Source organism: Marmota marmota, unplaced genomic scaffold (assembly GCF_001458135.2).
Source record: "Marmota marmota marmota unplaced genomic scaffold, marMar, whole genome shotgun sequence".
Taxonomy (NCBI): Eukaryota; Metazoa; Chordata; class Mammalia; order Rodentia; family Sciuridae; genus Marmota; species Marmota marmota.
The window spans coordinates 1,710,266-1,723,683 of record NW_026000119.1 but is presented as its reverse complement, the minus strand read 5'-3'; positions in this window follow the sequence as shown (position 1 = coordinate 1,723,683).

Below are 13,418 nucleotides of genomic sequence, written 5' to 3'. Positions count from 1 at the left end.
TGGGGCATGGGGTAGGGGTGGGGACCATAAAGAGAAACTAGCTTCAGCCAGAGGCACTATCTAGCTTGACAGAAGAACCAGGAAGTTCCCTGTTTAGGAATAAAGAGAAAAAGAAACAGAGACAGGTGGCAAAGAGAACAAGTCGGAGACCCAGGCGTGAATAAAGGAGAAAGACAAAGGGGAACATGAGAAGTGGAGGAAAAGACAAAGAAAAGTAAGGAAGGGGTCATGAAAATAGAGAGACCAGAGGAAGAGAAATAGGGGGGAAAGAAAAAAAAAAACAGCTCCTCCCTCGTCAGCCATGCCTTCTTCATCTCTCTCTCTTTTTTTTTTTTTTCAGATGGCACCCTGACAGAAGATTAATTCAAGTCAGCTGCTGAAAATAATTATTGCATTATGGGAGCAGTAATCATTATTTAGAACATGATTAAATATGTCTGCACCTATTGACTCTGCCTATGATTTATGTATTTGTTTAGTCAATAGTCTAATGTAAATGATGTAATTAATTATAGATGGTGGTGTCAGGTCATTGGTGAAAACAATCTGAGGAGAACAAGGGCTCTGTTTTTTTCATGACAGATGCAGAGAAGGGGGGTGGGCCGAGTTGAGGGAATTCCAGGGGAACTTTTTCACGTGTGAATGGCGGCTGGATCTCAATTTGCATGTTGTCTTTCTCTTGTTCAGCCTTCGTTTAGAAATTGAAATAACTTGTTAAGCAAAGGGGAAGGGAGCACATGATTGCCAAGAGGACGCCTGGGACTTGGGCGGGTGAGTAGGTAAAGAGCCAGCTGCTCCCTAACAGGGGAGCGTGGCACCATCATTTACCGCTTCATAAAATTAAATGTTTTCCAAATTAAATCAGTAGGCAGTGTGCAGGAGGCCTACTATCTCTAATAACAATTTTTCAATCAATATTAGCGGCCTTGCCCATAGGAAACCGGAGCTGGGGAAGTTAAAGACAGGTCGGTGAAGCAGCTCTGAGGGAGGGTGGAGGAGAGGAGGCGGAAACTAGGTTTGAGTACCAAAGCTTTCCATCAAACCAAAGGTTTCAAAAATAGAGAGATATATGCATGGGGGATTCACCGTCCGCTGTGAGTCTATTCCCCGTAGATTTTTCTCTTAACTGATAATTCGGTCAGTCACATTCCTCAGAGGGAGGTCATAGGTCACCCCAGCCCCTGTCAGGCCTCAGAGAAACCATTTCCATTTTAATGCCACAGCTATAATCTATCAAAGATGTGATGTACAAGATACAATGAATTTAAGTGGTCTTCATATATCACTGAGCTTTCATGCCTTCACCTGGGTAATAGTCTGAATTACTCTCCTACCTCACAATCTGTCACCCCCAGTAAAATAACTGCCAGGCTGGTGTTAATGGCAGATTTGTCCAAATTGGGGCCACAGTCGCCAAAGTCATTCTACATCATAAACTTTAGCATTCAGTGCTTAGCCTGGAAAGGGCCCACCGCTTAAAATTCTTCTGTAAATAATTCTGTGGAGAGACTCTACTCATGTTTTTATTTATAAGAGCTAAAATAAATCTAGCTGGGACAGCACACAGCCTGCCTTCTGCATTTCTCTGTATCTAGTGTCTCTCTCTCTCTCCTCTATCTTCTCTCTCTCTCTCTCTCTCTCTCTCTCTCTCTCTCCCTCTCATCTAATCTGGCCTGTCACTTTTCCCTCGAAAGGTGTCTAATAGACCCAGGCCTCTTCCTTAGACAATAAACATAGCAGAGTTCAGAAGACTCAGCTTATAGTTGTGACCTTCTCTGCAACTCGACCATTAACCCTTCTTGTTTTACCAGCAAGCTGTAAAAGCCTTCTGTAGCCAGCGCACGTCTCCCACCTGCACTATCCCTAGCTACAAGACTGGTGCATTACAGAAACTGCTAGGGATCTAGGTTCTCAAGTGTTCCCCTTCATTCAAGTAGGCTCACCCATCCCTCTCTGTTTCTGGTCCTTTCACCAGGTATAGCATCCAGTTTCACAATCAACAACACCCACTCTGCTATTTGATTCACAACCTTTAGATCAAGAGGTTGAGGCTATGTTTGGATGCAGTGTCTGAGATTTTAGTACTATATTAGTGATGCTACCATTGCCATACATGTGCCATGTTACCAATGGTTCATATGATAAAAACAATAGTAGAAGAGTTGATCATTTAAATCCCAAACCCCTAGGACCAGACCAAGAAAGACTTGGACAGTAGATCAGTGGCCGTGAGCACTCATTGCATCAAATTTCCTGTGCAAACATCTCATAATGATATATTGTCTGTGCCTAAGAAACTTGATGTACTTGAGCAATATTGGGTGAGGATCTTTGTTTCTGTGCATCAGCCTAATATGATAAAGATATAGCCTCTAAATTAAATCTCACAATGTATTACAATTTGTCAAGGAAAGAGCCATCTTATTCTAGAACTAGGACACCTCATGCAAGAGCTACCCAGTGCCTATAATTGTTAATCACAGAATAACCAATGAAGAGTATTAGTTTCTCAGAAGACTGTCTGCTTCAAAGTCATTCATAATTTTTTCTGTATCTTCTTGTGCATATATAAAAACTGGGGCCATTAAGACTGGTAGACGCTTTAACTCTCTCAGCTATGTTAAGGATTAATGAAGTAAGGTTTATAAAATATCTTGCTCTACTCACCCTTTCCACAGACTGTGGATTTCTGGACATGGAAGCAAAGCTGTCTAGAAAGCTGATGGCTTGGTTAAAAGGCCAAAAAAGTCAATAGAATTGAAATTATTTAGGAAAGGTTCAGACAGAACACGGAGCAGCAGTGATCCTTCAGGTCTCAAACTACTGTGTTCAGCAACAACAAAAGAGCCTGGTCTTTCCCATTCTGATAATGTTTTCATTAAGGTAAACAGTATATTATGAATGCTGAGGGTTTCTCCAGCAGACTCTGTTTGCTTCCACTTTATCTGGGCTTCTTGGCAATGACTTGTAAACTCAAGAGATGGAAATCAGAAATATACTCGCAGCCAGTCGAAATCAATGAAAGCCCTTACCTTTGCCTGTAAAGGAACTACAGAAAAATAAGATCAAAAGAAAGACTGTTCCTTCTATGAATGTGCTTGAACCCACCATGGAGCAGACCTTATCGTATCTCCTAACAGGTCCATGAAGTGTGTTTTCAGCACATGCATCCACACGTGTACTGTGAAAGATGGTCTCATTCCTACACAGGCACATTTCAGTGGCCCACTGAAGAGAGCTCATCTTGTGGGTAAAGGTAATCCAGGGCGTCACTTTCTCATAATTTTGCCATCATTTGGTCTGAAAGATTCTTTGGGCTGTTATGGATATAAAAATCATAGAATCTGATATTCCTCTCAAAGAAACTAGAACTTGCACATAGAATTTAAAAAAAAAAAAAAACTTTCCTTATAAAGGTATAAGGTATAGCCTGAAGTAATTAACTTCACTTCTCCAAAATGTATAGATCTGATAGAGATGGTAAATTGTGTAAACTACAATTCAAAAATTCATTATAGAGTCAAAAACAACAACAAAAAAGGCGACAAAAATGTCCATCTAGAAAGTGCCTTTCTGTCCCCTTTTCTCACATCCTCACAAAAGGACAAACTTTAAAAAGATAATGGTGTGTGTCCCTGATAACATTCACATTCCAAAAGCAGTTGTTTTTCCTGTGGGAAAACTCTTACCTTGTAAAACCGGGTGGAACAGGGCTTTGCTGACCCCATGTTTGCAGACTTTGGTAGTTTACAAAGCTCTTCTGGGTTGTTCAGAATCTGATCAGCAGAAATTCTGTCAACCCTCACTGCCCAAAAACTTTCTAGCTAGGGCCAGAGGTTTGTACTAGTGCAGAACGCTTGGATATATCCCCAATTCAGTGTCTCTCAAACTTCAATGCGTATAAAATAGGATTGTCAGATAAGGGCAGGAGGCCCAGCTCAATTTGAATTTCAAGTAAATGACAAACAGCTTTTTTAATATAAATATCTTCAAGTATCATATGGGATACTATTCCACATAAACATTTTATTTATCTATCTGAAATTCAAATTTAACTGGGGTTTTGGGTGTCTGCTTGTTGGCTTGTTGCTCTGCGTTGTTTTGTTTGTTAAATCTGACCACCCTCGAATCAGCATAACCTGGGATGTTTGCTTTACAGTTTTACTCTCAGTCCTCAAACCCTCTAGATTTGATAGTTTTATTGTGGGATCAGGAAATCTTACTTTGTTAAGCAACTTGAAACACTTGGAGAAACATTTCTTAAGTGGCAGAACGTCCCCTGATGCACCTTCATATATCAGCAGCAAAACGTTTTGAATTTAAAAGTGCCAGTTATTATAACTTTGCCACAGGAAATCTAATATGTTTGCCCAACCTTCTGAAATCCCAAAGATAGATAGAGTCCTTGATCACCAAGAAGGGATAAGCACAAACAATAAGAATTTCTGTCAAGGGATAAATGGAGCCTATTACCTCTTACTTGTAATTTTCCCTTTTTCACATATAGAATAAACTGATTTCTGTTGCTGTATTTCTTTTGCAACTTGGGTATTATTTACAATAAATTGAATCCTTTCCATGCTTGACATATTACACTGATCTATGACTTTGCTTTCATTTTGTCCTGTTAACTAGAAACCCACTTCATCATGAAATATGTTCCTCACACTTTCCTCCATAGTGAGTAAAAACATTGATAAAGCATCGTAAATTGTAGGTCATTTCTCAAATGCTTCCTGTTACAGTGAGGATTGGGAAAAGGAAAAGTAAGTACTGATCAATGGCCACTTGATAAAATTTATGCCGAATGTATAGACAGAAAAGCAATGGATGTATCAGGAGCCGCATTATGAGACGCTTGTCTCAGATCCAGACTTCATTCTTTACTCCATAATGCCAGAGGTAATGCACTCTCCCTCTCTCTAGCACATAAGTCTACCCCCAAAATAAGTTAATTAATGTAAACTTCCAATGGTGATTTTACTTAAGCATGTAGATAATTGAAATAGAAATAATATGCTTAAGTTATCAGGATAGTCCCAGTCCTCTCTTTTATTCTATATCAATCTACAATACATAGAGTAACTTGCAGTTTCTTTAAGGCCACAGATGTAAAAAACAAACAAACTAAAAAATCAAAAACCACACATTCACTGATCTCAATACACATAATATATCATAACTATAACTACATATGTCAATTTATTGTGTGCCCACAAATCAGGGGTTTAACAAATATTATCTCAGGCAAACTGTCACAGCAACATTTTAGAAATGAAGGATTAATGATTTGGTTTGGGTCACAAGGTAGGGATTAGAGAAAACAAGAAACAGGGAAAGAAAGCAAGAAAGTGAGATGAGGGGAAAGGGATACTGTTTTTAACATCTATATTGGTTAGACTGTTCCCTAGTAATATTCTTTCTCCAAACACCATATACAATAGCAAATATCTAAGATCTCAAATATTCCAAGGAATTGATGTCTTTTATTGCCATAACACAATATCTACATTGTCAGCTGTGCCTTAGTAAAATTAAAATGTTCTTTATAAGTAAATTCAGCTATGAAAATAAGTACTGGCCAATAGGCTCCTATAATTCGTGGCCGAGAGTGGTCTAATCCCAGCCGTAGTGTTTAGGATTGCAGAGTCCACAAGGCAAGATGCTAAATATCCCTCTGCCAACTCTTTTCAGCCATATATTGAGGAAAATGAACCTGCCTCTCAGGATTGGTATGAAGAATAGCTTATAAAAATGAGTGCGAAACCCTTTGCAAATATAGAATGCTGTATGAATGCTAAGTAATAATAAAGATCTGTATGAATGCAGCGAAGCAGCCCAACTTCCAGGTGCTTTTTCACACTGGACACCAACCATTTAAGATTCATCCATCATTCACCTTCGGGCATCCCTTTCTTTATGAAAAAATAAAATGGGCTGTCTGCATTGCAAGGAAATGGGAAAACTGAATTTCAAAGTATAAAGCCCCCTATACCTTGGCCACTTAAAGTAATGGGTTCTGTTACTTACTTAATGAAGATAGTGCTTATGAAGTAATGATGGGACAAAAATACCAGTTACTATTATGGCTTTATTTTCTTCTCAGAAGGCAAACGATTCTAGCTGCAAGTCAATTTTGAAGACATCATAAAGATGTCTGCTACATGGTCACTATTACAGGGTGTGTACAGTCACTCTGTCTATCCCTAACTCCTCCAAGAAGTCACTTGTCAGTAATCCCCAAGCATTGTCTGTCTATGTGCCGGAAGACAGGGAGGGAGAGAGAAACAGTGTTCATGAGCAACGTGACAATGATGACTGTCATGCCACAGCCCCTTGCAGCAAGAAGGATAGGAAAAAAGAAAGGGAGAAAGAAAAAGCTCTTCAGCAAACCACTTCTCCCAAAGACATGATTCACTAACATTTGATTTGACAAGTTGTAAGCACTCCTAACATTATTTTTTTCCCCTTTGCTGTTCATTTGGGGAGCAAAGATTTATTACTTCTCCGGAAAAGGACAAGGGATGCGCTAGAAATAAGAATTAATAGGTTTTTTTTTTCCCATTGCCCATCTTTATAGAAAAGAAGCACTTCGTCACTAGGTTCTTAAATTCTTTTTGGTACCAAAAGACAGTAAAGCTTTCTCTACAAAATTAAGTAAAATAAGAAGACAGATACAAACAGTAATCATGTGGCGGAGTGGACGATGAGAAACGATCCATTTAAAAGTCAGATACCCTGCCCAGGTGAAGTTTCTTTTCCACGTTGAGTTAATAGCCCTGTTATGGCACTGTCGTCCTTTCCAAATGTAGGGTGCATAAATCTGCCACACACGTGAGCCTTATTGTACATGAGTTTGCACTGAATGTACACTAGAAAATAATGTGAAAGTTCCTTTACAAAATACCAAGCAATCATTGTTTAATGAAACAAAAACAGAGATAGGTCCTGGTCTGCACAGATATTGCTGAGCACCCACTGAAGCACTATATGAAACAGAAATAAGCCAGGCAGGCAGGATCAGGACCGTGTTGAATTTATTCCTGGGCAAAGAAGAGGACTGTGTTTGTTTCCTTTCTGGTGGTGAATGGGTCTAATGAGAAAGCCAGAGAGAGACAGGTAAAGTTTGTTCAACATAGAGCATATGAAGCTAATTTTTATGAGTACATCATGTTTTTAACCGTTAAGATAAATACAACCTCCTAATATATGCATATCATATGCACATACCTCCTTTTAAAGCAGTCCTAACTCTGGCTGTTAAAATGGCAGAAAGCCTCTCAGCATTTCCATTATAAAACCCGATTTTCAGGGATTTATAACTAAACTGAAGATTTCCTTCAGAGGGAAGCAAAAATCACCAGGTCTCAGCTCAAAGCACAATTTTGCGTTCAGTTTTCTGGGAAGTTTGGTTTGGTCATTATCAAGTTTTGAAAATGCAAAAATAAATAAGTCAAAGCTTATGGGGATCTGGCTTCTTTCCTTTCCTTTTTTTTTTTCTTTTTTCTTTTTTTTTTTTTTAACCTTCGTGAAGCTTTCAAATAGCATAGTTATCTGCAATGACATTTAGTCCAAAATATGGATTTCTTTCTTAAAATGGCTGCAACTTTGACATTTAAAAAATGGTTATTACACATGCATAGAAGCTGCTTCTCCAAAAGATACTTGGCAGTACTGTGCAATATGGTATGTATCATGCATACTTAATACCCACTCACCAAATGACCCTCTTCATTGCTGGGCTGAGGAAATGGCTTTTAACAGAAATGACAAATATATTACCAATTCAATTATTTCTTTATTATATTGTAGTCATTAAAAATTGCTTGAAGAGTAGCATAGATTGTGCAAAAATTACTTAATTTCATGCATCATTCTAAAAGTAATTATTTACTTCCAAATTAATATTGTCTGAAAGACCTTAAATATCCAGCCACTGAAGACTCCTGGAAAACTAAAATGGTCATTTTTTAAAAGGGTCCAGAGGCATAAAAGAAAAATAATTAAGATCAGAATCATGTTTAAAAGGCATTAACAGAATCCAGAATGCACCATCATAGTTTCACCCAGAGACACAAAATAATATTCCACATTCTCCAACATGCATTTCCAAATGCACAGATTTCAATCAAGTTCAAGCAGACTCATTGAAAGAAATAAAGTTTACTTCATTGTGAATTTCACCTGCCAACTATTTCTTTCTTTTGATAAAAACACTTCTGTAATACATTTGTAAAAACACATATTTGAAAGATACAATATACTAGGTGTGATTTAAAAGATTTTGCACAGTAATTTGAAAACCATCACTATAATAAATCCAAATCCTCTGGGGAGCAGATAACTTTTTTGAAACAAAGACATTACCTATCAAGATTATGAATGAAGCCACCACATGAGGTTTTTCTTTTTTTTTCATCACAGACTGACAAGGTGTGTTTTTGTTTTTGTTTTTTCCTGTGGTCCTAAACCCCAAAATACAAGCAACATAAAAGGAGGAATGAGAAAAAAGGTTTTGTGAAATGGGAGTGTGATTGAAATGAGTGACTTTTTTTATTCATTAGACAAATATTCATCACACTCCTACTGCAGGCCACACACTATGCTAAGCTCTGTTATCACTATAACACCAATCATGTTCTCAAATTCTTATGGGCTAAAATGAATAAAAATTTTATTTTTTATGTTAGTACTCAGGCATTCATACATATATCTAGCTGTTAACATATACATATGAAGTCAGAAGGTAAGAGCCAGACAAAAAAAAATATTACAGCTTTTCTCTCAACAAATAACTAAATGAATGGGTGAGTCTTTAGGAAGGAGGCACAAAAGTAAAAATGTGTCTGTAGCATTGGTCAATACTCAGTCAAAATACCACAGGTTTTTTTGTTTGTTTGTTTGGTTGGTTGGTTGGTTTTTTTTTAGGTCTCTGGATTCCCTGGGAAATAATGCACCTTGTAAGAATCCATTCAACTTCTTGACCACAACATAACTGATAAAAAATGACATATATTTCTCGTTATGAAGCATTTTCTCATTTCCCCATAATAACTCTGAAACAGATAGGGTATGTAGATTTGCCCTTATTTTTCTAGATAAATAATCTGAAATTTGAAGAGGTTAAACACAGGTGGCAAATGACTCTTTTGAGAGTAGTCAGGAATATAGACATAATAAGAAATAATAATAATGGAGCTTTTAAAAAACACTAAATCTTTTTTTTTTAATTCCAACAAATGTGTATTTTGTTTCTTCCATTCAGTGGCTGAGGCTGTTGTTTACCACAGATGATCACATCAGCCAAAACATGCTACAGTCCATATTTCTTAAGATCTTAGATACACGTAGAGTAGTTATCAGGTTAACTTCATGGAAAGCCTGCTTGGGCATTTCCACAAACAAAATACAGACCAACTTTGCTTCCATCTGACTTTTCCTGCCACCAAAGTAAATTAAGACCAAGATATTTGCTGTTGAGGAAAAAAGAATGTTTGAGTGCTGGCTTGATGCAAAGAAGCTGAAAATCATACAGGAATAAAACGTGCTGTTGGTAATATGTCAAATCTCCAATTTACTCTGTCTGTGTACATCATCCCTAAACTGTACAGGAGAATATAATTGATGCAATGATTAAGTGCAATGAATTAAAATAATGAAAATGATCCATTTACCTCTGCCTTTTCTTGGTTTCTGTAATCTGTTAGAATAAAGGCAGCTCACTATCTCTCTAGGAAGGACCTAGCTGCATTATGCATTTAACATACAGAAATGGAATGAACTTAGATATTCAAAGAATGTGGTTTACAGTACAAAATGAAGGGCATTGTAAAGAAATTGAGACTTACAGCCAAGTCCCGGCTCTCCTTCCACCACTTGCCATATGACCTTGATCAAATCATCTCACAGCCTTAGTTTCCCCACGGGGGGAAAATAAAATGTGAATAATGAGAACATCCTGCTATCTCCTGGGCATAACAAAAGTGAAAACACTTTGTAAACTATGCAAAGAAATGTATACATGTGAGGTATCATTTTTAAGGTATTATTATTATTTTCAGAACCAGAAGGGATTTTTTTTTATTATTACTTTAGATGTAGGTTTTTAAATGCCTGAGAAAATGGGGTAGTCACAGAACCATGACTTTAAACAAACTTTATTTGGGCGCATGACTGACTGGCAATTGTGTGCAATCATTTTAGCTGTCACAGGCCCAGAGAAATGTGGGAGAGCTCTTCCATGAAATGTTTATATTTCATAAACAAAATGATGTGCTTAACAGTCAGAGCGATGGGAGGGTTCCGGCTAATGCATTTTCCAATGTGTGAGGCAGATTATTAATGCGCTCCAGTAGCTGTTAATTTCAGTTTGCCGGAATGATTTATGGGGAGGTAAAGGAGAGAGACATAATCTAATTGAGATCAGAATCAGTGTTCTAGCAGCAAAGCACCAGCATAGACCCTAAGCACAGCAGAATGATTAATATCTAATAAGCAAATAATCCGTTAAATTATTATAAACATTACTTTTGACAACTCTTTTGTTGGCAAATGAAAGAGGGAAAAAAGAAACAAAAGATGTACAAATATCTACTTTCTCTAATGATAGGATAAAGGTAGATTTTGTCAGAGCAAGGGTGATGGATCTCATGATAGGCTTGAGTGTTATGATCAATTTTAAGTACACTAGGGAGACACTTTTAGCAAAACATGAATGACAATTGCATGCCTAGAGCAAGATCACTGTCTAGACACAAAACCGAGCAACACCAGTTCTCAGAGTGTGGCTCCTCTACCTGGCCCTTATCACTACCCCTCTAGTAAGTAGACCATCGCTTGCCCCTCTAAGGTCATTGGATATATAGTCTACTAGAGAGGAGTAAATGGCTCCTCTCCCACTCACTCCTTTTAGCTTCTTCTTTTTTAATTTTGATTTTTTTTAATATGGTAAAATACCTGGAACATTAAATTACTGTCTTATCCATTTTTCAGTGACTTCAGTACATTTACATCACTGTGTAACCATCACCACCATCCATCTACAGAACTTTTTCATCCTCCCCAACTAAAACTTTGCACAATTAAACAACTCCCCAATCCCTAGTCCCCAACCCCTGGCAACCACCATTCTTTTTTCTTCCCCTGTGAGTTGAACTCCTCTAGGTAATTTGTGTAAGTGGAATTATGGAGTACTTATCCTTTTGTGACTGGCTTCTTTCACTTCAAGGTTCATTCATTATTCCAAGTGTTAGAACCTTCTTTCTTTGTAAGATTGAATAATATTCTATCATATACCATGCTTTGTTTATCCATTCATCTGTCAATGGACAACTGAGTTGTTTATGTCTTTTGGCTACTATGAATAATGCTGCTATGAAGATAGGTGTATACAAATATCTATCTAAATCCCACTTTCAATTCTTTTGGATGTTAACCAAAAGTGGAATCGCTATATAGCCACCTAAATGGATGCACAGTAGTTTTTTCTTAACTAGATCAGGTTGCATAACTTAGATGTTATCTCCAAAGGACCCAATAAAAGTTACTTTAGCCTTGGGTCTTCTCAGGGACTTTTATCTGTAATTCAAAATGCATTTGCCCTCTACATTATGATGATCCTAGATCCAGGTGGGTATGCACCTACTAGCTAAAACATACTGGAATGAGTAAAGAACAGGTAAAGAGGCCTCCATATGGCTCAGAAGGGTATATGTACATTTGAATGGTGCATGCACGTAGAGTCTCTTTTACTGCAACCCAGAAATCCAAAAGCTATCATGTGAGAAGAGTTCAAGCACCCTACAAGTCTTACTTAATATTCTTCTACTTCTTCTTAACAATTCTCTACAGACCTCCTGTCTCCAAGATTAATCATGGCTATTGGAAATATAACATTGTTCAATCTCCTGCCCTTCACTCTTCCCCTTGCTCTGTGTCTTTCTCAAATCTATTTTATTACTATCATCATCACCATCATCACCACAAATCCCTTTGAGAATCTGTTCCCATGCTGGGTTATTTTGGTTTTTTCCTCTTATTGAATACAGACCACAGAGAAATTGATTCCTCATTGCATGAGGGTAAAACATCTAAAGTCCAACAGGAGTGACTCAGCCACCCAAGGCTCTGGTGGCCCTAACTTCTGGTCCCCAACTCTGTTATTGACATTCTCTAGGGCATGAACAAAGTCATAGTCATCCTCTTTGCCTCAGTTTCTTCTTCTACAAAGTGAAAGACAAGGAATTAAGTCATTAATTATGTGAAGATCTAATATGGACACTGTAGCCTACTTTGAGATTTTAAGATACCTTTAATTAATATTGTAGTTAGTATTAAAACTGTTAGTAGTCTAAATATTTATTAGCTCAGGAGAAGCATTAGTAGACATAGAATAATAATAGAAGATCATCAAAGAATGGACAACTAAGTATTTGAAGCCTACTTTTATGTATAATACCAAGCCCTTCCCAATCTTTATAAAGTCATGGTAGATGTCTAGTTAGGTAATACTATAGCAAGAATATGTAGAATTATTTACCATCAGTTTGGTTTATCTTGACAGAGTTTAGTAATTCTTGGATTTGCAATACAGGAACTCCCAAATATTGCTAAAATATTTTTATTAATTTTTGTATTTATATATGATAGAAGAATGCATTACAATTCTTATTACACATATAGAAGATAATTTTTCATATCTCTGGTTATATACAAAGTATATTCACACCAATTTGTGTCTTCATACATGTACTTCGGATAATGATGTCCATCACATTCCACCATCAATTCTAACCCCCCCGATCCCTCTCTTCTGCCCTATATAGAGTTCATCTATTTCTCCCTTGCTCCCCCTCCCTACCCCACTATGAATCAGCCTCTTTATACCTTAAATGGTCTGTATTCAATAAGAGGAAAAAACAAAATAACAGCATGGGAACAAATTCTCAAAGGGATTTGTGGTAATGACAATAATAGTAATAAAGTAGATTTGAGAAGGACACAGAGCAAGGGAAAGAGTGAAGGACAAGAGATTGAGCAATGTTATGTTTCCAATAGCCATGATTAATCTTGGAGACAGGAGGTCTATAGAGAAAACATTCATCATTTTGTTTCTTCAGATTAGCTAACTTCACTTAGCATTATCTTCTCTAACTCCATCCATTTACTTGCAAATGCCATGATTTTATTCTCTTTTATTGCTGTTTAATATTCCATTGTATATATATGCCACATTTTTTATCCATTCATCTACTGAAGGGCATCTGGTTTGGTTCCGCCATAGTTTAGCTTTTGTAAATTGTGCTGCTATAAACATTGAGGTGGCTGTGTCCCTGTAATATGTGTTTTTAAGTCCTTTGGGTATAAACTGAGGAGAGGGATAGCTGGGTCAAATGATAGTTCCAGTCCCAATTTTCCAA